Source organism: Thermobia domestica, chromosome 8 (assembly GCF_964235325.1).
Source record: "Thermobia domestica chromosome 8, izTheDome1.hap1.1, whole genome shotgun sequence".
In the NCBI taxonomy this organism is placed as follows: Eukaryota; Metazoa; Arthropoda; class Insecta; order Zygentoma; family Lepismatidae; genus Thermobia; species Thermobia domestica.
In genome coordinates this window covers 261,908,443-261,934,680 of record NC_137461.1, presented here as the reverse complement: position 1 = coordinate 261,934,680, position 26,238 = coordinate 261,908,443, and the positions used below count along the sequence as shown (strand labels likewise).

At 38.4% G+C, this 26,238-nt stretch overlaps 1 long non-coding RNA gene across 1 annotated transcript in view; it reads right to left on the bottom strand.

Moving 5' to 3' along the window:
- The window catches only part of LOC145693583 (uncharacterized), a 287,226-nt gene that overhangs the window by 1,459 nt on the left and 259,529 nt on the right, over positions 1–26,238 (bottom strand). The window lies entirely within an intron of this gene.

Below are 26,238 nucleotides of genomic sequence, written 5' to 3'. Positions count from 1 at the left end.
TCAAGTACGTACCAAGGATCTGCCTGAAATTCTCAAATTTATGGCGCACAAAATGTGTTTCAAGTACATGTAATAAGGATTATTTTTTTAAAATTTAAACACATCGATTTTTCCACTAACAGAGAAAGGATAGGTCTATACATTTAAATTTCATATTTTTCATTAACTATTCTAAAGAACTTTTTATCATCTGCGTACATAGTATTTTTGAGTATTTATTATTTTTTTAGATAAATTATTGATAAATAGCCAAAAGAAAGCGGCCCAATAGGGTAACCTTAAAGTATTTCCTTCTCTATTTGATCTTGTCTAGATATTAGATTGCCAATTTTTACTTTAAGAATTCTATTTGAAAAGTAGCTTTCAGGCCATCTAATATAGGGTAGTCCAATATTTGATAACTCACAAGTCATTAAAAAGTAATTTATGATCAATGGAATCAAATCTCTTTGGCATATCGCTGTATTTCACATCTACTTATTAATTTCTTTTTAGTGCATAGTATATGATATCGATAAAATGATTAAGATTGGTTATAATTGGTCTGTCTTTGTAGAAACTATATCCGTTAAAATCTTTTGTAATTACAGTAAAATATAAATGTTTGCGTATAATAAAAGTTCAAAACTTTGGAGAGTTCATTTAGTAAGATTATAGAACTATATATTTTTTTTAAAAAAAAAAATATGATCTGGGTCACTAGATTTATGATATCGAGACAACATAGGATTTATTTGTTTCGGTTCCATTTCGAAGAAAATATTACAGTTTTTAACCATGTTACATATGATTGCTAAATGTGTAGCAACTTCTGTACTACGGATTTTAATAATATAATATGGAATGTTATCAGTTTCAGATGTAGTGTTCCCATCAATATTTCTGCTTATTTCAATTGTTCAACTTCAATTTTGAGGTCGTCACCTACACCTGTTTCCGTGATAGGTGGAATACAAATCGACTACAATTACAACTTATATACATTGTTTATATATATATATATACAGTGGCGATCCAATTGTTCTATAGGGGCTATAGCCCCCCATGACGCTCAGGTATACACTGGATAAAATGGGCTTCAATTCTACTTTACACTGGATAAAACGGCAAAATATGGTTTAGCCCCTCCCTTGATCATATCCTGGATCCGCTCCTGTATATATATATGGACTGGATGACAGCACTGATACGAACTTGCTCTTCATGCAGGGTTTGAGACAATGGGGGTACACAGACTCGATCGTTTACGTAACCCCATAGAAAGTAGTCACAGACCATTAAATCAGGCGAACACGGCGGCCACTTGTAGAATACATTATCATCATTTCCGCAACGTCCAATCCATCTTCCTGGAAGCTGCTAATTCAGATGTTCCTATACATGTAAATGCCAGTGAGAAGGTGCTTTATCTTCGGTACCACTTCAAAATTGAAGTATGTGTAGGAGCCTGATGTTGAAATTTTCGCCTAAAAGCACGCCGAACTTGTACCAAACTCTGCGTGCTGAATGATTTCCAAAATACACCAACAATTTCCAAAATATATATAAACAATATCAATAATGAACAGGATCAACCACAGAAAAAGTAAATTCACTCATGTTTACTTTGTGATTAGTCGATATGGCTTCATTGTTGGATATTTAGCAGGCGCCTGCCTCTTTCTGCTGGAGGTCACTTGGGAAGCTTTTATGTTTCTGTATTGTTATGCTGTAATGTGCTAACGTAAATTTATTTCCTTCCGTTGTGTTGTGTTGTTATTAAAGAATAAGTTTTAAGAAGTTATGGCAACCCCACAAGAACGAAGTTGGTGTATTTTGGAAACCATTCAGCACGCAGAGTCTGGTACAGGTTCAGCGTGCTTTTAGGCGAAAATTTCAATATCAGGCTCCTGCACATACTTCAATTTTGAAGTGGTACCGAAGATAAAGCACCTTCTCACTGGCATTTACATGTATAGGAACATCTGAATTAGCAGCTTCCAGGAAGATGGATTGGACGTTCAGGAAATGATGATAATGTATTCTACAAGTGGCCGCCGTGTTCGCCTGATTTAATGGTCTGTGACTTCTTTCTATGGGGTTACGTAAACGATCGAGTCTGTGTACCCCCATTGCCTCAAACCCTGCATGAAGAGCAAGTTCGTATCAGTGCTGTCATCCAGTCCATTTCATCAGATATGTTGGAATGGTAATATCGCCAGTCGAGGGGACAACATTCAATGTCTATGAGGTATAGTAAAAACATATTTGTGTTTTTCTTTCAAGTGTGACCAATTTCATTTATACGATTAAAGTGACATGCGCAGTTTGTATATAAAGGATGCCGCTTTCTACGTGTGAGGGCTAGTGCCATAAATAAGTCATCGTCCGCAGGAACTTGTGGTAAACATCCCTGATAACTAAATGGCCAAACAAAACCCTCATTTCCAGCATTTGACAACCGCTCGTCAAATCCACGTGGATAGTTGCCACAGTTCCAAACGCTGTCCGTTGAGTCAGTGATTAGAAGATTCCTGTTCAACATATATACTTTTCTTATGTGTATATATTATATTCGATTGTAGCAAAATGTGGAGGCCTGACATCTGTTCCACATTAGCGATAGTATTGGAAGAGAGAGTGAGAGAGACACAGTGAGTGCTATGACATTGCAACCCCGCAAATGCGGTCAAAAGAGGGATAAGGGGAGGAAGAGATACTGTTGTAAAATCCAGCAGGGGAAGTTCAAAGTATTTACCGAACTGCCCACGTATAGAAGAAATACACTTTACCCAAAGCAACGTAGTACCACTTTAAAGTGTGATGGTACTTTTATGGACTCGCTGTATATTGTTTCACAACATTTGCACATGTCACTTTACAGACACAAGTGAAAGACGTCTTGTAAAATCGGCAAGGGATACCATATAAGGGAGATTTTTTTTCGATTATTTTTTCAATATCTTGCACCGTTTGCAAGATTGAGCCTATTTCCGGTTCGAGTTTCTAATTTATGTATGATCAGTGTTCTCTTCCTTCTTGCATGCAGTATCTAATAAGCAAATACAGTACATTACATACAAAATTAATTATAATGTGAGTGATACATGATGTCCATTGGGCAAAACACTCCAAACAATGAAGATTCATCTTGGACTGGAGAAATGGTTATCCTCCATTTTTCATTATCATTTGGCCATGAAACAAACGCCTGAGAGATATACAGCCCCAATATATTACAATGTTGTGTTGGGATGTATAACTCATAGGATATGATACTGTTTTTAAAAATGTCACTTCCAGCGTACTACTAAAAATGTAATAAAGAAATAACGACTACATTTTTTAAATGTTAAATTAGAACTCGACAATCTAAGCAAAATTTAGAATAGACCAGCAAAAACGGCACATTTCTAGCACTTGTTGTTTTCGAGATCTCATTTTCGAAAGGATTGGAGACAAACATATAAACCTAGATTTTTAATATATTGATAACTGAGTAGCGAAAGTTCATATGATTCTTATTTATGTATAAATTAAGAGTGTAATATTTGGTTTTCCACATAATACATTGAATGAAGGGTTTTCCACCTCCAATGTAGTCAGCCATGATTCAACCATTATAGACAGAAACACAATCAATCATCACGTACTCTTGATATAAGAAATGAATATCGATTTTAAATAAAACGAAATATTCTTATCTTATCCGCAACATTTGACCTCAGGAAAAAAAATGAAGAGTGTTTAATAACAAAGCGTTTGATTTGGAAGAGTTTTTATCTCAAAAGCAATGTAAAGAATCATTATTATTCTTTCCTTCTTATGGACGGTTCGTATGTAATCATCTATTTTCTAGACAAAACCATTGATCAACAGGCAAAACGTAAAGCGGACACCATTAGCTATTCACAAAGGGGGAAAAACTCTTTGGTTTAAGAAAAGAGGTAAGGAAAAAAGTAAAAAGACATTCAGTACAACAGACATGGGAGAGGGGGAGAATTATGATGGTTGAAATTAGAGAGAGAAAAAGAGGGAGGGGGAGAAATGATGGTGTTTGTGTGGTGGGTTGGAAATAAGGAGAGGAATAAACATAACATCCTTCATTTGTCAACGCTCATTTGCGCAATTGTGCCTCGGACTGCGTGGATTTGTCGGAATCTCAAACAATAATGGATGCCGCGATTGTTCAGTGTTGCCAAACAATTGCAGCTCAAACTTACTAGCCTCAATTTTATTTATTTTTTAAAAAAAGAAATAAACAAATAAAAGGTAAAAGAAAGTTTTGAATACAGCCCGAAATACTATATTCATTTATTCTACATGCAAGAGTTATGGAATTGAATAAATATACCATTTAAGAGATCAAAACAAAAGTACATTATTCATTTTTAAAAAAAAACACAAATCAAATACTATATGTATATATACCTAAAGCCCAAGTTTTCTATGGAAATTTGTCCTTGTTTCCATTCCAAACATACAAAAGTAAATCAACAGCTGTAACCCATTAGAATAATCCATTCAAGGTTTTGAATAAAGTTTTATAAAAATAGTAATCCATTCATGGTTTTGAATAAAGTTTTATAAAAATAGTAATCCATTCATGGTTTTGAATAAAGTTTTATAAAAATAGGTGCATATCTAGTAATTTAAATATCTGTACAAATGGTTCGTTGTCCACTCCTCCCCAGGGGTCTAATGGCTGACGCTACTACACTGGATTCCTGGTTCGGTCCCGGAGAACATTCAAATTTGAACCCATTATGGTAGTTCAGACGATCCTCAAAATGAAGTTCCACCTCTCATACTGCCTCGGTGCTGAGGAGGATCGCTAAACTTTAATCAACAAACACAATTATTTTGTGTCCAAACAGATGTATAAAGGTAAACAAGAAAGTTATGTCGCTTTTTCTGGAGGTCAGTATTCCACTGGTCCTCACATACTGAATTGAATGCGTATAGAGATAAGGCGAAGGTCAGTTGTTGGTGTGGATATATCTAACATATGCCTGATTGTGGCAGTTCTGTTACACCATGACCTTGAGTAAGGACAGAGTGAACATGGGACCTCCACAGAGCGTCATAAGAGTGTATATGCTGTACGAGTTCAAACTGGGGTCAAACACCGCTGCAGCGGGGCAGAAGATATGCCAGGCCTTTGGTGAGTGTGGTGACTACGCGGACAGTGTATTGGTTGTTCAAGGACGGTGACAAAACACTCGAAGACGTACCACGTGCCGGAAGACCAACACATGTATAGAATGAAGATCTTCAGGCACCAATTGAGCAGAACAGTGGCCAGATATGTGAGGAACTTTGACTACAATTCAGTGTGAGTAAAGAAATCATTCGGCAGCATGTCCATCAACTTGGGAAGCAGTAGAAGTTGGGTCAATGGGTCCCACAAGATTTGATTTCGGGTCAGAAGGCAATGCGAGCAGACACCTATGTTTCTTTGTCTCGTCTCAGGAAGGAGCCATTTCTGGACAGGGTGTCAAAATGTGATGAGAAGTGGGTCTTGTACGAAGCTCCACGGCGCCGCCATCATTGGTTAGCATTCCATGAACTGGTTCCAAAACAGCCGAAACCAACACTGGATCAGAAGAAGGTCCTCCTGTGTGTTTGGTGGACTGCTCGTGGCATCGCGAACAGCTACCAGCTTGTCAGAGCATCAATGCAACTATGTACTGTCAGCAGTTGAGCCATGCTCAAGAAAATCTTAAAACTCTAAAGCCAGCACTTCTGAAGCGCAAAAGGATCCTCCTGTTACAGGACAACGCTAAGCCCCACGTGGCTAGGCTGACCCGGGTCACAATTATACGCCTTGGATAGGAAACATTATTGTATCCGCCATACTTCCCGGACATTGCACCGTCCGATTATCACCTGTGGTATTCCTTGGATAATGACCTTAGAGGACGCCAGTTCAAATCCCTAGTAGAGGTGGAAAATACACTTGATCCCTTCCACCAAGTTCTTCCGCGATGGAATCCATGGTCTTTCAGAACGTTGGCAGGTCGTCGATGTTGATGAGGAGTATTTTTGATGTTCCAGGTGTGTCTTAGGTGACATATCGATGTTCGAAAGTGGTGGATGAAAAACCGACAAAACTTTCTTGGTTACCTTTATTTACTCGAGATTTGGGGCAAGGTGGCTCAGTGGTAGAGCATTTACCTTTGGTACGTGGAGTCTTTGGTTCGATTCCCCGATTAAGTAAGTTTGTGGTGGTGGTGGACAACATCGTGTCTGTTGGTTTTATCGAGGAACCGTCTCCTCCTACATTCTCATTCCATCATTTTTCCATTTTCATTCACTTGTCTTAATCACCGTCACCCTCAGCCTAAAGGACGTAAACGTGGAACGTCAAACTGAAGGACTTCGTTTCATTTTCTACTCGGGGCTGTTTGAACTTTTTTTTTTTTGTAACGTTCCATGGCCTTTTAAGCTAAAAGAGACGCATAATTAACACAGTGAATGATTATGAAACTAAATGTTTATACTGTGTCATCGGCAATCGAACCCGAGACCACGTACGCGAAAGGCACACGCAGTAAACCAACTTTTTCCATTTTTTAAAAACTGTTTTCATTTGTAGAAGAGTTACAAGCTGTAATTAAGTCTTACTTCATATATTCAGTTCACAATATTTGTAAATAACGAGTAAAATATTTTCGTTCCAGATTAATTTGGCAGTTCTTTACAAGCATTTTTGAGGAAAACAGGATTTAGGATTTAGATTTCTGGGCTTTCGGCATCTAAGGCCATCTAGCCCGTCATGATTTGAAAGATGACGTCCCTCGGCGAGTACACAATCCGGGGAAAGGGAAGGAAGAAAGGATTGGGGAAGGAAGGAAGCGGTCTGGGACCTATAAGTTAGGTATCACCCCGGCATTTGACTGGTGTGAATAAGGAAAACCCAGGAAAACCTCATTCAGGGTGGCTGGCCTGGAAACACTTTTTCGACCGAGTGTCTTCACTGGGAATCGAACCCGGGACCACTCGCACACAATAAAAGCAACTTTGTTATCACACGGATAACTCTCCATTATATAATATAGTGTGCCAATTAACCATGTTACAGTGTTGTCTTTCGGAATCGGGTAAAATCGATATTGCGGGGAAAGTACGTAATTTTAGTCAATCATACAATATTAGGCTGTAGGAGAAAAATAAAACTTAACACTTTTTATGAGCCCAGCGAGATATAGTGGAGTGGGAGTGGCGGTTGGTGTAGTCTGATTACAGATTGTGGGATGTATTTCTGCGACGCTGAGTGAATGGTGTTGGTGACAGTGTCAAGAGTCGTATAGAGTTCTATTTCTGTAGTTGGAGGCGAAACATCAGAGACGTTTTCAGAGATGTAGGAGCGGTAACGAACCCAGTCAGCTTTATCGAAACGAGGAGTGGTACGAGGAACTGGAAAAGACTGGGCATTAGAACGGGATTGCCGGAGAAGGATGGTAAGTTTTACCGGGACATGGTCGCTCCCGAGTGGGTCTAAGACCGTGATCGCACAGCGTGGAGAGAGATTGGCGGATGTTATCACCACGTCCGGGGTGGAGTTACTTTCGGGACGAGTTGGTTTGGGAAGAGTATGAATGAACCCAGTAGTGTGAGTAGTGATATACGTTTGAAAGTCTAGTTTCTGGTGGGCTGAGCCGCTATGAAAGTTCAGATCGGCCATAATAATGAAAGAGCGGAAATGAGAAGAGATGTAGTGAAAAAAGTCTTGCGGAATGGGATGACCAGGACGAACATATAGAGTAGCAATAGTGATAGATAGATGTTTAAAATAAAGCGTAAGAATGAGATGTTCAGGAAGATTAGGAACAGTGGAGAGATGCTGGCGATAAGGAACACTGGGTGGAAATCCGATGGCGACTCCACCATTAGCACGACGTGGTGGAAGAGCATTATCATGTCGAACTAACTGATAACCAGAGATACGTGGTTGGAGGCGCGGGGTCAGATAAGTTTCGTTTAAAAGAAACGTAGTAACATTTTCTTCCCGGAGTAGTTGCTCAAAAAGAGGTTGATGTTGTGATAGGGAACGAATGTTCAAACACAGAAAGTTTAGTTCTATGATAAAAGCTACAGCGAAAGTTAGTTTATGTGAGAGATATTGAAGAGCACATCGGAGCACTGCTGTTTGGAGCACATCGGAGTAAAAATAAACAGTAGGACCAGAATAGGTGGCTTCAAAGTCGACGTTAAGGATGGCTTTTGCTGTCTGTTGAACCTGTTGTAAGATGTGATGACGAAGGAAAGGATGGATATTCTGAAGAGTTACAGTAATGAAAGACAAGAATTGATTGATGGTGATTGGTTGATATACCGATGATGGCGGAGGAACTGTGGCATCTTGAGTCCCGTGAGGACGGAGAGGAACAACAAGTTCTGGCTTGAAAGGTTCGGCGGTTGGTCGGGCTTTGCATTTGTAGCTATAGGTGGGATGATTAAAACCATAGGTACTGCACAGTGAAGGTTGCGTAAGATTTGTGCATGTTTTGGTAGCGTGAGGTCCGGAGCAGAAACCACATTTGGGTGTATTCGGGCATTGAGAAGTGTGATGTGAGTTGTAGACTTGACAGGTCTCACAACGGACGGGGAGGGGTGCCGGTGATTTAGAGGGTTCTACTCTATGCTTTTTACGATAGATGTAAGCGCCATGTGAAAGAAGATTGTCGATTGTTGATGAGGAATTGGTAAACACACGGACCATGTACGTGTTTCCAGAGGCGTTTTTGATGCGGATACACTTAAGGATAGTGTGTCCGTCAAGTTTGGGTTCCTCGGCAATCTCTTCATCGGTATAGTCAGGTGGTGCTCCTCGAATAACAACTGAGAGTGCTGGTGATCGACGAGGTGGTGGAGGTTGTTTCGTATTAGAAGCAGATGGTTTAGAAAGATAAGAGTTCTTGCCAAAGATTTCATAGGAGTATGTATTTAACAGTATAGCAGCCAAGTTGGAGTCGGGACTTTTGATGATGTTGCCTTGACGGGTTGAGACTATTTGAGTGATGTTTGCACGTGGAACGTATTTTGGTGAGTCGAAGGTAGAGTTGCTTTAGATCCTGATATTTTGGGTCGTAATTGGTAAGTAAAAACGAGCAAATTACTGGAGACTGAAGATTACTGGCTATAGGTGGATTCTGCGAAGGAGGTAAAGGTGGAAAGTCTGCATCCATCACGAAATAACCTGAATTAGTTGATGATGATTCACTAAGAGTATGAGGACGTTTAACTCGTGATGATTTTGACTGAGGATCCTCTTTAGAATGAGGCGATCGTGAGCGTTCAGGACTAGGTTTAGGTTTTCCACGGCGTTCCTTCCGTTTAATGGAAGAGCCGGAATCGGTGTGAGCGTGTCCTGTAGAAGACATAGCTATTGAAACCCTAACACAAAGATGATACTACAAATATAGGTGTCAGGTAGTAGGTTGAAGACCGCCCATTCGGATAGTGGTCTAGGTGAGGAAATGCCCGAGTCTAAACGTGTCGCAACGAGCTACCATTGGCTGAGATAGGTCTGATAGCTGTTGCTCAGCGAATATCTGACGAGCAAGTCCCAGGATCGTGGACAGGATTACAAAAAAAGCCGTGCTGACGTTTGGTGCGTCACAGCTGATGTGGTCGATATCGCTATCGACCTGAGAGATGTATAAGCATTGAAATGCTATTTATAGGGTTGCCAGATCTTCTGTTTCTCCCGTAAGTTTTAGGTTTTTCAGGCACGTGTTTTTTATTCTTTTATTTCCCTCCAAAAATCATTTCTTCCTTTTCTTTTAAATAAATAAAATAAATGATAGTCCTTAACACCTTTAAAATGTTTTTGTAAGTTAGTACTTTTTTTTAAAATTAGATGAACTGATTTCTTATGCATTATCAACAGCGTAAATTCAACGATATAACTTAGTACATATTGAGAGAGAAAATGCAACAGGCTGCGTTTTCATTTCCTATCTAACCAGCATCCCAATCTTGGCAAGTCTTTATCGATAGTGATATACAGATATCAGGAACAGAAGGTACTGTGAACTAATAAAAACAGAATATACTCATGTCAGGAACAAACTCTACTGTGAGCTAATAAAAGAACTCAAAGTGATCATGAATTTCGTTGTCTGCAAGGATTTTTGAACGTATAAAAATAGGACGTTGGACTATTAAAACATGCACAATTTTCATTAAAATACAACCAAAAGGCAAGAAAGATTTTGTACTATACTCGGTTGGTTGGTTTCAGATTAGCGTTCCTCTGTGCGAGCGGTACCAGGTTCGATTCCCGGTGGGGAAAAGGTGTAAAAGCTTTTTCAAGCCACTTATCGTGAGTGACGTTTCCCTCATTCACACCAGGCAAATGCTGAGATGGTACCTAATATGCAGAGCCCAGGTGTGATCACCGGGGAACGTCATCCCTCATGCGTGACGGGTAAACATTGCCATAAATACCGAAAGCTCAGAAATCTAATTCCTAATCCTAACCCTTAGTGTTCCTCTCAGCACCGAGGTTGTATGAGACGAGGGTTTCCATATCTCAATGTGGAATCCCAATCAAAGAACTCCTACTGAGAATTGTAGACCATAATATACTTTTTGTGTGTTTTGTGAGTTGCAATTATTATTAATGAAACTGTCCCACTTTCCAATTAAATTATTCTACATTACTATCTGAAACTCATTGTTTTTGTCTCCCCCCGACAATCTTTTTTTTTTTTTATTTCTGGAAAACCTGACAATCATGGTCCCGGGCAGGAGGGCAAGGGGGCAGTTGCCCTTCAGGATTTTCAAATGGTATTCAGTTCTTGGCTGTACACGCCAAAACATTCTAATTTGCTCTCACATACTATAAAGCTTAATATATTTATATTAAAGACTATAGTAACAGGCGGACACCCAGAAATTTTGTTGGGACAGGTCCAAGCTTTGGGGGGTCTAATACTATAGAATATAGGCCTCTTCGTCTATTAAGGTGGATCACCACCCGGAAGTCAGTACATATTTTAGTTCATTTCCTTAACTACTGCGCAATGAAACGTTACATATTATAATTATTGTACTATAAGATAGAGTTACGTTTCAGCTACAATACAAGTCACCGATTCATTTGATAATGTCTTCTGATATTGAAAAAGGTAACAAATAAAAGAAAATATTTGATTCGTTTCACAATGAGCACACAAGATGTCACTCGCTGCTAGATCATAATAGAAGTGCTCAGTTTTATTAAATGTTCACTTGTATGTGTAAAGTACTTTAAAGTATCGATCTCATTACGAAATACATATATTGTTTGACCGTTTTTCGTGTTACGTTTCACATTTTATTTAAATATTAAATTATATTTAAGGAAATTGATTTTGAAAAGAAACTTGCGCAGAACACCATAATGCGTTGTTGCCAAATTTGCACGTTTACTGTGGTAGTCCCAATAAGAGGATAGCGTTGCAGTTCGAGAAGCGGTACTCTGCTGTGAATTGCTGTAAGGGTCGAAACTAATTTCTCCAGTAACTATGCAAGCAGAATTTCATGATTACTTCCTTTATTATCTGACATCAGTAAACATTTGACACTATCCGGCAATGCCGCTCTATTCAAACAGTGTTTAGCATAGCACCGAGAGCACCTAGTGCTGCTGAATGGATTATGGATTATGTACAGGGTGATTATAATTAAAGTCCCATTTTCAAAATGCTGTAAAAAAAAACACTGGTCAGAATTACTTCAAATTTGAACTGAATATGTTTGAAGAAGGCGAAACGATATGGCACAAAAAGTTTCAAAGTGTATCAATAGATGGCGCTGTAAGCGACATAACGAAAGTGGATTACTTACACAAAACCGACACAATCATGCACATTGAATAGTACAGTTGGTTTAATGTGCAACTCATTCCAAAGCCGTCGTATTTCGATTCAAAATCTCACTTGTAGCCAAATTCACTTTCGTTATGCCGCTTACAGTGCCATCTATTGATACACTTTGGAACTTTATGTTTCTTACGCCATACCGCTTCCTTCTTCTTCAAGTATATTAAGTTAAAATTTGAAGTCATTCTGAGCAGGGTTTTTTTTTTTTTTTTTTTTTTTTTTACAGCGCTTTGAAAGTGGGACTTTAATTACAATCACCTGTATTATGATCAGAGTGTGTACGTGTTTGTTTGTTTTCTGACTGTGCTTGTGTGTCAATCTCTCGAACCCTTTTGAAAAAATCGTGCGAGTCCCTGCTGGCAAACCCTAGTATTCGACCGCTGAAATATTGTATTTCTTATGGAATGTTTCATTATGATGTACATCATTTCGAAACTCTTACTGTCCTATTGGGTCAAAATTTAAAAAAAAAAGAAAAAGAAAAACAAAGGAAGAAAGAAAGAAAGAATGAAAAGAAAGAAAAAAGTATGTCATTTTTAAGATGATTACTTTTAAGAAATGCACTTCAAATTTTAAAGGTGGATGATATCTGTTAATGTTTCCTCTAGAAAATATTACAATTTTACTGGTAGAGAAATTGTAGTTAAGTCTAAACGAATCACAAATTGTTTGAGTTGTAAACACTGCTTTGCCCACCTGCAGAGGCAAACTCCACTCGAGAATCATAGATGTCTCTCAGTTACTTCACAAAGAGAAAGAGAGAGAGAGAGAGAGAGAGAGAGGAATAATAAGCCCATCTACTGGAAACAAAGCGAAAACAAGGAAAAAGCCCTGTAGGAAATGACGTCATGAATCATTTCTTCTTTGTGTGTCCATGTTCCTATCATTACTGCTATTCTTTTAAAGTTTTATTCCTGCAACAAGTCTTGTTAGTAGCATCAGCTCCATCTTTTGGTTCTGTTATTAGTTCTCTTAATTTCAGTGGGGTTACGATATGGCGACAGTTAACACTATTCAAGTTCAATTGTCAGTTTCTGATCCCACTATTATTAATTATCAGATTAATCAATCGTGAGTGTACTTTATGTTTTTTAAACAAAACTAATATGCAGTGGCGTGTTTAGGGGCTGGCTATCGGGCTCAAGCCACCGAAATAAATTTGTTATATTCACAACCTCATTAAAATTTGTCTGTACACAAAGTAAAAATATATGTGCTTATTCACGTGTTATGCATACCCCTCCCGAAACAAAATCCTAAATACGCCACTGTTAATATGCCTCATCTTCCACACGTTGGGTTTTACTATGCAATATCTATTACAAACTGTTCTTTTGAGTGCCTATTCTAAGAATTAAAATTAGATGTACCATCTGTAATATCTGTCGGATCCAGATCTACTATCGAGTTACTGAAAGGTGGCCTCTGACAGATAGCTGCACATGTTGTAAACAAAACGAGAGGGAGGATTGTTCGCCAATCACAGCAGTATCTTTCACGCCGTTTCTAGGCAACGAATGTAACTGGCCGCGCTGTTGCCGGTAATTGAGACGACTTGTTAAACGTCTTAAGTTTGTTGCCAGAGCTGCTGTCTGTTGCGGAGTCTCTGGCAACAGCGCCTCCAATACTCCACGTACACTACTCTACTGTCGGAAGCCACCTTTCGTTGCGCACACAGTAACTGCGGTCAAATATTATGCTCTTAAACGGAAGTAACTGTCACATGGCAGCGAAGTTCTCGTGTTAATATAATAAGTCTTCAGTAGATACTCACTCAAATCTGGGCTTCGAAAACTTTTGAATGGTATTGTATATATTGTCTATAGGGTCCATAGAGTCACTAGAAATGCTCAAACTCTGGGAAGTTAATTGTGATTCGAAACCGGAGCCAGTTTCTTTTTTATTATTATTATTTGCCAAAGTTCCAGATACAGCAAGACAGCCATTTTACACTGAAACTATATTACATAGAATATAAAATTAACAATAACAAGTGTAAACAAAAAGCTATGTAAAGGTCCATAAGTGTAGCAATAACAAATTGAAATAAAACTAAGGTTCTATAAGTGTAGCAATAATTTCCCGTCGGAATACATTCTCAGATTTAAAAATATCCACGTCAGAAACAATGGAGTTAAATTCAGAAGCCAGTCTATGGAACAAAGAACGCTGAATAATTGATAATCGAGGCGTGTTGCAATGAAGTAGTTCACTATTTCTAGTTCTTCTTGCAGGTACCCGAATATTAAATTTAGAGATTAGATCTACAGTTCTAAGTTTCCAGAAGCTGTCAAAATTTATACCATCAATGGATTCGTTTTGACTTTGTGAAACAATTGATGTATACAGGGTGTTTCAGTGGGATAGAGCAATACTTTGGGAAATGGTAATATCGGTGATTGTAAGCAAAAGAGTTCATGATTCACAGATTGTTCTCAACGGTTTGAGAGCTACAGATAGTGAATCATTTTTGCCCTTATGTTGCTTATTGCTTACCCAGTAGTCGCTAATGTTCTAGCCTTTGGTGTGAGCGATCCTGAGTTCAATTCCCGATGGGGACACTTGGTCGAAAAAGTGTAACAGCTTTTTCAGACCTGCCTTCTTGAATGAGGTTTTTCCTGGGTTTCCCTCATTCACAACAGGCAAATGCCGAGATGGTACCTAACACAATGGTCACAGGCTGATTCCTCCCTTCCCCAATTCTTTTTTCTTCCCGTTCCGCGGATAGTGTGCTCGCCAAGGGACGTCATCCCTCATACGCGATGGGCTAACATGACTATAGATGCTGAAAGCCCAGAAATGTAATTCCTGACCCTAATCCTTACACCAGTAGTTATTCTATAGAGGCGAGACATAGCGCATTTGAAATGTGATGGAATGCCCTTTCCAATAGTATACAGTGATGTTTTTGAAAGGGAAGTTATTGAGGAAAATTTGGGAAAGTTAAGATTATTTGAATATTATTTAAGGGAATTGGATGGCGACACTGATTCCTAAATCGCACGCTGTGTCACTCCCAAGTGACATATCATAGTAGAAAGTAGTGCTACAGTATGACACAGGAATCAACAGGCAATAACTTACATTGAAAGTACTTCGACTTATGATGCAACCCTGACGGTTACTGAAGGGGTGAAATGGTCCTTAGAAGGGTATGTGATTACCACATTCAGTGATGCATGCTCCATTTCTCCAACAGCACTGCTGACAATTACTGGATGGTCTTTATTATATTTGGACACGGTGGAAAACATCTCCCGATAGCATCGCAAACATGTCGATGGGATTCAAGTCGGGGGAACAGTCAAGCTAAGCCATTCGCCGATTATCCTCTTGTTCCATGAGCTCCACTACCTGCGCTGTTCTATGCGATCGTGCATTATCATCCGTAAAGAAGTTAGGCCGAAAAATGCATGTGGAGAACGAGTACAATGTCACAATAACGTTGACCGGTGAGTGTACCACGTTCAAAGATTGGAAGGTCTTTGGAAGGAAGGATGATTGCCCATGCAATATGATATTTCTCCACACAAGAACACTTGACCACCAAATAACCATGTTTGGCAGACTTCCTAGATTCATGTTCCCAACTACCACCAGATGAATGTACGTTCAGAATCATTACTCAGGCTGCTTTCATCAGAGAAGATAACGCGATTCCACTCTTCCTCGCTCCAGTCCTGATTTCTTGACATCACCGCAAACGGTGTCGTAGATATGCGCTGTCAACTAAATACAATGTAACGGCCGTCGGGCAAGGAGATCGCTGCATTGCAGTCGATGTGGACTGTGGAAAATACCAAGATTGGACGATTTACAGTCATCTTAGATGTGTTTGCAATTGCATCCGCTGTTTGACGTCGTTCTTTTGTTCCCTGCTTTACAACGCAGCCGTTGCCCTCTGCTGTAGAACCGTGATCGACCACCACTTCACTTCTCCTTCGTACAGCATTGTCTGTGGTTCGGAATTGTCCTCGTGCAAGTGAAACAATGATGTGGGTAATACTAAACTCCTGGACCACACTTGTCAACTTTTACCTTCCAGCTTCCTGACGACTTTTCCCCGTGTGAAGTAATCCACATATTGTCTCCGAGTCATACTGTATCAACCACAATGCACCTTAACAGCTCTCCGACTGACATACATTGTCTCGTCCCTTTCATTCCACTACTACTTGTTGGAAAAGCAGATCCATTCTGTGCTATGGTCACCCTGATGTCCCCTCTTGCAACGTCTTGCCTCCTGTGCACATGTGGGACACCTTTGGAAGCATGCTGCCGGGATTTAATACATTTCCAAGGATTGCGCAATATTCTACGTTACTTTATCTATCTCATCCTTAAGTTTTGCACATCAGTGTAGATTTTAATTTAATTTTAGTCATGTCCCATGTTGAAAGGAAGAGGGATACTTACAACAGAGCTTCCTTTACGTTGCAAAAGTTTAGTTCAGTACGTGCGAACTGTACACTATATATCCTTTTTTGTTAGGTCCAAAGGCGGGGAGAAGTCGGTTCCTTTGAACACGTTCTGTCCCTTCTCCTCTGTCTCACTTCATCTTTTGCCATTACCTTTTGTTGCACTGAAAGGAACGGAGGTTCATTCATCTTCTTTCGTCCACTTTGTGTCCGAAAATATTGGACAGAGCAGAGATCTGACAATGACTAGCTGCATATATACAGTATAATACTAGGGTGACCTCAATATCTTTGTTCCAAGTCCCGTTAAAGCCGAAAATAAACTCAAGTTACTTTTATTTCTTTCATTGTTGGTGCCAATAATAAATATCTGTCAATGTTCTCATATATACGAGTAAGGCCTATATATACACAGATGGATACGCAACATCTGTGCAGAATTCAAATTATCTATTTAATATGGTGTAGGATCACCACTTGCCTGCAGAACAGTTCTGATTTCTCGTGGAATGAAGACATAGATATGTCATAAATGATTTTCCAGAGAGGAATGTTGATCATCCCTTATGCAGTACAGGTTCAGTTGGGCCAGCGAGGATAGAAGATATCTGTTCTGGAATCTGGGCTCCAGAAATGATCACAAGTGTTCAACAATGTTGAGGTCTGGGGATTGAGCAAGTGTGGGGAGATGTTCCCTCTGGACACAACCATGATATAAAGTAAAACTGAATTAAAACATTGGTTATTCTAGATGCTATATAGAGTAGTATAAACATATAGGTAACCTTCTCTCCTTAGCGTCGAGTGACTGGTACACGTTAGAGGCGGAATGGAAGTCCTACATATTTTCTACAGCCAAAAATATTCTAAGGTTGGACCCCTTTTGAATCCAAATAATCTGGAAAATGTCTCATAGCTCAGTGGTAGAACACCCATCTGTGGTGTAAGGGTCCTCTGGTGCGATCTCAGACCATGTGAATTTGTGGTGAACAACATCGGTATCAGGATTCCTTTGTTTCTTTTCACATTCGAATTCCACAAATTATTCCATAATTATTCATGTCGATCCCTAGGACTTTTCCGATGTAGCGGGTTGCCCTCAATGCGTATCATCAGAGGGACTGTCTGCCCTACGTATATCTATGTAGAACCACTAACCACACCACGTTGTACAGTCACGCTGACCACTCGGGAAGCTGAAGATTGTGCTTACAACGATCGCTTCTAACTTAAGCAGACCAACCGTTTTCCAACACGATAACGATAATATCCACGAGTGTTGCCCACAAGCAATACCTTTTTAAATTCGAGACGAGACCAGAAACATTACATCTGTAGTCTCGTTACCGAGATGAAACGAGATATTTCACAAGTCTCGTGGGGCACCACTAGGTCACCCAAGTCTTACATCTCAAACATTAATATTACGTAATTCATAGTGTAAATAACATACTTTGATAAAATGATTGTACGAACACAACGAAGAAAATTCATCGACAATTAGTGATACATAAATCATTACACAATATACTTCAATAATAAACATGGTTCAAATGTTGTTATATCACACCCTTCGTGGACCTCTCGTGAAGTGGAAGAATTCTGGTAACTTCTAGATGAAATTAAGAGAAAAAACAGGGCAAAAATTTACAAAACGAGACGAGAAAAGCTCTCTCGGGAATCGAAACGTGACGAGACGAGAAAATATTCTTCGAGACAAGAGACAAGATGAAACGAGACTCTTACAAAATTTACGACTCGTCTCGTGAGCGACACTAGTACCCACGCATCCATCACAGTTTGAGGCGTTTGTGGTTCCAGACCAATAGATACCTACGTAAAATTATAAAAGTATGCGTACCAGTGTTTAACAAACGCTGTCAAAATGTTGACGCAGATTAGTTCACACTCATTGCTGTGCTCCTGCGTCCACCTAATATTGTGGCATGACCACGAGGACAAGTCTGTTCTTTCATAGTGTGATTTCCATTGCACACCCCATACTAACCTAACACAACACAGCCGCACTTACTTCATGTTCGGTGCTTGAAGCTATAGTACTCATTTCTGTTTGGTTAACGTTGGTCGCAATTCAATTAAATGTAGATCTAGCAGATCATACGGTTTTCGATCCTTTTAAGAACCTGTTTCGCTCAAATAATGTTCTGTGCAAGTGTAGAGGTAATGTTCATTGTCAGCCGTTTTCATGCAGCTCAGATTTAAAACTAAGGCCTGTGACAAACATCTTGGCATTTCAGCCAAACGAATAAAACGCAAGCTCTAGCGTGACGTTGCCAAGTGGTAAAGGGGTGTGGCTATGGGTAAGCAAACTACAGCGCGATCAGATGACAGAGGATAGAAGTGGATGTGTACAAAATAAACGTGGCAATACCGCTGACCTCTCATTTGCTAGCAGCACTTAAAGGGAACTTTGAGCGCCGCCTTCAAATGCCAAGATGTTTGTCACGCCGTTTAGTTTTGGAGACTAATTGCGGATTATTCATGCGATTTTTGAAATAGTAGATAAAAATTAGAGGTGCAGCTTATCCACGCTTTTTTCCTTGAAAATTACAGATAAATTTATATGTGCGGCTTAAGCACGTGATTTTTTGATACTGCAGGTGGGCCTACAGGTGCGGCTTATACACGAGAGATTACCGTGTAGTGTAATTAACTCATAACTTAATATTTGATGAGACGAGTTGAGACATAATATTCATAACAGATTATGAGAGGAGACAGAATCAATAGAAAGAAGTAAATTTTCCGAGACGATATATATATATACACACCCACACCTTTTGAAACGAGACAGTCCCATCTCCAGCATCATCGACAGCTCTCTGCGGTACCTTTTGTCAATCCATAAGAGATTAATTTCTTCTAAATTATCATATATCGCCTTTTAACGGTCTCTAGGACTAATCGTCTTCCTCAACTTTCTTCACAGATTGTATCGACACGAGACGAAACAAGACTTAATAAGGTCACAATTGACAATAGCGATCTCAGTCTCAGTTTCGTCTCAGTCAACATATAGGTGTAATTGTCTCAATTTTGAGGGCTAAGTTTCGATCACTTCTCGCTAGTCTCTGAAATAAATTGTATGAAATTAAAAATGTATAAGTAGACTAATATCGTATTATAGCGTTACATTTCCTTAATGTATTTTTTTAAAATTTTAGTTTTGACTATCAACCGTAGCAGAATGAATACTCCGTAGATTTTTTTTGATGATCGTACTTTCTGTGGATGTGTTCACGGAGTCAATCCTCATTGGACATATCAAGACTTTGATTGAAACCCGAATAATGATACAGATCCCATTTAAAGAAATAAATAAGGTAAATAATCAAATAAAACATGCATTTTGAGTTGTCTTTGTACGAACCCAACACACAGTCGCTAGTTTATTACCTCTTCGTAAAATAAATAAATAAATAAAATAAAATTGGTTCAATGTCTCACGATTATGCCCTTTAAACTAAAGGAAACGGATGACTATTGAAAGCGGATAATAACTAAATTAAATTTCTGTGCTCACATCGGGAGTCGAAAACAAACAGAAAGGAACTTTTAACCCCTTAATTAGCAATCATTGATAGCATTACAATTAAAATATTTATTTTGTTTTTATGGTTGAACCATGTCTTCCTGATCATAATTTCGTAATTTTTAAAGTAGTTTTGTATTTTGGTTACAAAATATTGGATGTTAATTATCAAAGCAACATTGCCATAAAATAGGTCTTATGTGTCGTTACTGAGCAGTATTAACCTATAATGAACAAATATCACAAGAATACTCTCAGTAATTAGCAGCACTTTCCTTGAAATATTTTCCTACAAAGCAAGAAACTACAAATAAAATAAAAAAAACTTTCGCGGAACGCAGGAGATAAAGCTTCTACAATACTAAATTTGACTATCCCCTGTTGACGAAGATTAGAAGTATCTAAAAAAAAAAAAAAAAAAAAAAAAAGCGACTCGTAAATCATGTATATGAATATTGTATGAAAGCAATAATGCCAATTAAATGATCACTGAAGTTATAATTCGTTTGGATAACGCAATAGAATGCGATGTTGCTTGTAAACAACAGTATCAAATAAAGGGTTAAAACTGGATCCAACTATAGGGATTTCCACCAAAATGCGGAATTTAATATTTAAATTCAAAAATAAATGTAAAACATTAATATAAAATGACACTTAAAATATTTCTTCAAACACCTTTCGATAGTTGGAGGTATGGAAGAGAGAAATATCGTCCGAACCCTCTCGAAAACAAAACGGAAATTTATTGGTCCACGTTGTCTCTGCAGTCCTATGCGTTTGCCTTTGACCAGCACAGATATTGTGAGAAACTGCATAATTATACGATATATACAGTGTGCGAATTGAAAAATTTTCCCAGGGGGGGATGAATTTCACCCATATGCGCACCCAGTCCTCCCCCCATATATATATATATATATATATATATATATATATATATATATATATATATATATATATATATATATATATATATATATATATATATATATATATATATATATATATACACTAACAAGTACAAAACAGTTGAGATGTGAGATCTTTCATAAATTTTCACTCAAGTAATATTTAGGTTAGCTACTCAAAGTAGACCTACTTATCTTTATGTCCATTTAAAAATACTCCAGAGGGGGAAAAAGTTATCCCTGCCAGGGATAAAATTTTCCTTCTCCAGGGTGGGAAAGATTTTTGTCAGGCGGGAAATCCCTGGCATCCCCCCCGCCAATTCGCACCCTGGATATATATATATATATAACCAAAGGGGGGTTATAGGGGCTATAGCCCCCCTTGACGCTCAGGTATACATTGGATAAAATGGACCTCAATGGGCCTCAGGTATACACTGGATAAAGCTGCAAACTATGGTTTAGTCCCTTCCTTGATCATATCCTGGATTCGCCACGATATATATACGATACTACAGATACCGGTGTGGCGCGCACGAAATACCGGGGTCCCAATTTTTACCCCCTCATAAATCATAGTTGTAAAATGTTAAAACATACTGTGTTAAAACAGCAGATGGCTTTTTCAAACGAAGGCTTTTGAGGTACAAGTTTTGTAGTCATACATGGTTGCCAGTGCACGGACTGCAGAGAGGAGTTTGTCCAACGATAGAATATTTCTGTACCCCCAATAAAATAAGGAAAAGGCACGGAGCAATAAAACTACCACACGTCTTGACCACAAATTTAGGAGAGGAAAAATTGGCACGCGACACATTGAGTGACAGGTAATAAACCAACCGCTCAATGCGGAGAATCTGTCTCTTGAAAAATCTTCTATATTAATCAATACATTTTACTTTTTATAAAATATTAATGCTTTCACAAGATAAATAAAACTGTCACTGTTCATTGGATCAGTCATAAACATATACATACATATATATACAGTGGCGGATCCAGGATATAATCAAGGGAGGGGCTAAACCATAGTTTGCACTTTTATCCAGTGTAAAGCAGGATTGAAGCCCATTTTATCCAGTGTACACTTGAGCGTCCACTATATATATATTTTAAATCAATTGATCAGTGTTGACAAATTATGTTCCAGACAGCAAATATTATCTTTGTATATATTAAAATTAAGTTACTTGAAATGAAATTTATTAGTTTAATCAGGAATGTCATTTATTTATTTATGCCCCCTAAGTCTGAGGTGTATAATGAAATACTAATGGAAAATGTTCATTAGTAGATAACATTACTCCAGAAATGTTACTCCAGAATATGTTTCAATTAAATTCAATTTCTTTAGTCATTACGCAACACCAAGGTTATGAAGGACGGAACGTGGGCCTTGAACAGCCACCGGCGGGTGTACAGACAATCATATAAGATCAACTTTCTCAGAATAAGTATTTTCCACCACACTGTCTCACTTTCCAGAGAGTTGGATTAGAGGATCACGCAACTGTCCTGACATTACCAACTCAAATAATCTAAATTAAAAATATATCGAGTACTTAAGTCTTCCAAACATAAATAAATGAATAACCTACCCATTCTTTCTCAGTTTTATAAGTTTCTGTCGAAGGGGCATATATATCTGATATCTCGCTTATTGTTTAAGAACAGCGAGACAAAACTTTTTCCTACATAAATTTTCTTTTTGTCATTCATTATCTTTTCAATGATATATCAAATTACATACTTTATCATGTAAGATTTTCGGATAGCCACAGCATAGGTTACACGGTAACACAAGCAGAGCACTCCATGAAAATATTGTTTTCAAAAAGATTGGAGACATCATCAAAAGGTTCTGTTGTTTTTCCTGCTCGCAATAATTTTTTCTTGAAAATGGTTTGTCCTGGAACAGAGTTGTAGAAATATGTGGTGATGCAGCTCCAGCGATGTTAGCTTCGCAGTCTGGATTTATAAAGCTGGCAAAGAACAAAAATTCTACAGTTATGGGTTTGCACTACTTAATTCACACACAAGCCTTAGTAAAAAAAAAAAAAAAAAAAAAATCAGAAAACCTGAAGCAGGTATTATCACTGGCTATTAAAGTTGTTAATTTTGTCAAGTCAAGTGCTCTGAATGCTCGCCTTTTTAAGATTTTGTGCTGTATCCATATTGAAGTTCGTTGATTAAGGAGTTTAAATACCACTTTTCATATCCCTCATATGTCTCAAAATTTTCCGGTATTTCGAGATAGGGCCATCTTATTATAACAGTTGCAAACCAATCCCTTTTTCCTCCCACCTTTCTCTCCTCTTTCTAAGGAAATCCAGAAAATGCAGAAACAATTCTTTAACTATTTTAAATGAAAAGTCTAAATAAAATAAATTATGTCTCGAAGCTTCAGGAATTTCGAGATATGGCTATCTTATTTTAACAATTGCAGCATCCACCAATTTTCTTACCGCCTTTTTCACTTTCTGCTTTTCTCTTCCCTTCTACGGGAAATATCTAAAAACGCTGAAACACATCTTTAATAACTTTAAATGAAAAGTCTAAATACCAAATTTCATGTCTCTAACCTTAAAGGATTTTGAGATATTTTCATTTTGTTATAACAATTGTAACCCCATTCCTTCCCCTTCTTCCATTCTAGGGAAAATACCAAAAACCGACGAAACACGTGTATAATTACTTTAAATGGCAAGTCTATATACCAAATTTTATGTCTCTCTCTGCCTTCAGAGATTCGGAGATATGGAAATTTTAGTATAATTATTGCCAGCACCCTTTCCTTCCTTCCATATCGATTTTCTAAAAATCTCTCCTGAATGGTATCCCACATTACAAATCCCATGCACTGTAAAAATTTAAAGTTTCCAGGTTAAGAAATTTGACCTTTGAGTTGTTCAGTCATGTAGGCCTTACTGTGTCCAGTGGTGGATCGATGTGTCCGAGGTTCGATCTCAGCTCTTGGCAAGTGAGTTTAGTGACTGACAAGTTGTGTGCGCGAGTTTTCTCGGTATTCTGTTACCTTCGGCTTTCTTTATTCAATCATTATCATCAATAGAGCCCGGATTTCCATACATAAACAAACCCCAAAATATTCATGCAAACATGCACGAAAAATACAGTATAAAAATATGCACTAAAATATGCATTTAAAAATTTAACATATGCACTGAAATATACACTAAGAAAATAAAATATCAGGTTCTTACAAAAATATCTTATCTTAACGATCTCTGTTGCAATGAACTATCTTCCTTAAGTTTTTTTTCTGTCAACTCTGTGTTTTTTTCAGTAAGAAACGTTTTGTAGATCGAAAAGTTTCTTTCTACATCAGCAGAAGTCACTCGTACATGTGAAATACATGAAAGTCTTCCTGTGTTACATTCTCTTCCCATTCCATGTTTTCACCATTAAGTACATTTGTAATGGCACAGATTGTTTTGTACCCGGATTTTTTTTTTTTTTTTTTGCCAAATACTTTGCAAAGTTTATCTGACGCTATTTTGGCAAGACCATGAATTGTTTCACTGGACAAAGTCTGCGATAATTCGCCCAACAAGGAGAGTGAATGCTGCAAAGCCTTCTTACAGGATTCCAACTGTCTGACAACTTCAGGTATTGCCGAGAAGTGGTTATATATGTACTTAATTTTGTTCTCAATGCCACTTGAAGAGAAACATTTTTGAGATACATAAATAGCGGCTGCATCATCGGGACTTAGTGAGTCTACGGCTGTCTTCATTGATTTTTAAGATATATGTATAATACTGCACAGCTTGGAGCCACGAGCTCTTCACTGGATGAGAAGGTACTGGAACATTTGTCGCAACTTCGCGAAAAATACGTAAGCGCGATGGAGCTTTCACAATAATTTATTTACATTTAATACTAGCGCGTCTACTGCTAGATATTAGCATTTGGTTGTTTCAGTTACGCAACACTTTCTGCTATTATTCTGTACAACATTTTGTTCTACACTGCGTTTACAAACGGAGTCAGTTCACTTTAAATATAGCCTACTTTCATGTGATATACTCTCAAATATGCTAGTATGCAGCAATAAAATTCAGGAATATGTAGTATCCTGCAAAGTTTACAAAATATGCATACACATCGAAATTCACTCAAAATATGCACTTACATGCACCATTACATGCATCTCAAACGAATTCTTGCAAGTCCGTCGGAAGGAAGAAAACATTTTCCATACGTTCTTGCATGTCACTATAAACATGCATTTCGCATATAAATCCGGGCTGTAATCATCAACGTCTTCCTTAACCTCAGGGCATAATCATGGGACGCTAAACTAATAATAATAATAATAATAATAATAATAATAATAATAATAATAATAATAATAATAATAATAATAATAATAATAATAATAAGGATCACATTATACAGAGTGTCCGAGAAATCCTTCCCTGATTACAGAAATTGATAACTCAGGCTAGAAATAAGATAGAAATATGAAACTGGTGTTGAATTGTTTACAAACTATAAAAGTTTTTGTCTGTGTTAGGTTTGTTCTGTTTTACCAAGTCTCAATTTTTTTGTTTTAGGTTTGTAGTACGTAAGTAAGAAGCCCAAGAAGCCATGCCAACCAACCAGGAGAAGGCACAGTGTTTCCTGTGGTACCATGAGACACGATCACCAACCACGGTGCAGAGACAGTTCCAGACAACATTCGAGAGGACTCCACCTGATGTCAAGAGCATTAAAGCCTGGTATGAGAAGTTCAAGAACACAGGGTCGGTTGCTGACCTTCCGAGGTCTGGTCGACCAAGAACCTCAGCAGACACGATGGAGGCTGTGCGGCAGTCTTTTCTGGGAAGTCCTAAGAAATCGGTGCGCAGGGCCTCACGTGAATTACAGATGCCAAAAAGCTCTATCCATGACATTTTACACAAACGTTTATTGTTTCGTGCTTACAAAGTGCAACTCGTTCAGGCCTTGTTGCCCTACGACGGTACACGTCGATATGACTTTGCGGTCGAAATGCTATCACGTATTGAGGACGATAATGGTTATCTCAGACGAATTGCCTTTTCCGACGAAGCGACATTCTTTGTCAGTGGAGTACTGAATCGCCATAATGTACGCATTTGGGGTTCAGAGCCCCCCAGGGAGGTCAGGGAGTTCACCAGAGGCAGTCCAAAGGTGAATGTTTGGTGCGCGTTATTGCACGATCGAATTATCGGGCCATTCTTCTTCGCTGAGGATACCATCACATCTGCAGTGTACCTGGATATGTTGCAGCTGTATGCTGTTCCTCAACTGCTTCAGTATCGCCCCGATGTCGTTTTTCAGCAAGACGGTGCACTACCTCATTGGGGTTTGGACGTCCGTGCCTATCTCGATAGGACATTTTCTGGGCGATGGATTGGTCGTGATGGACCAACAGCTTGGCCTCCACGCTCTCCTGACATAACCCCATTAGACTTCTTTTTATGGGGTTATGTCAAGGATGAGGTCTACCGAACACGTGT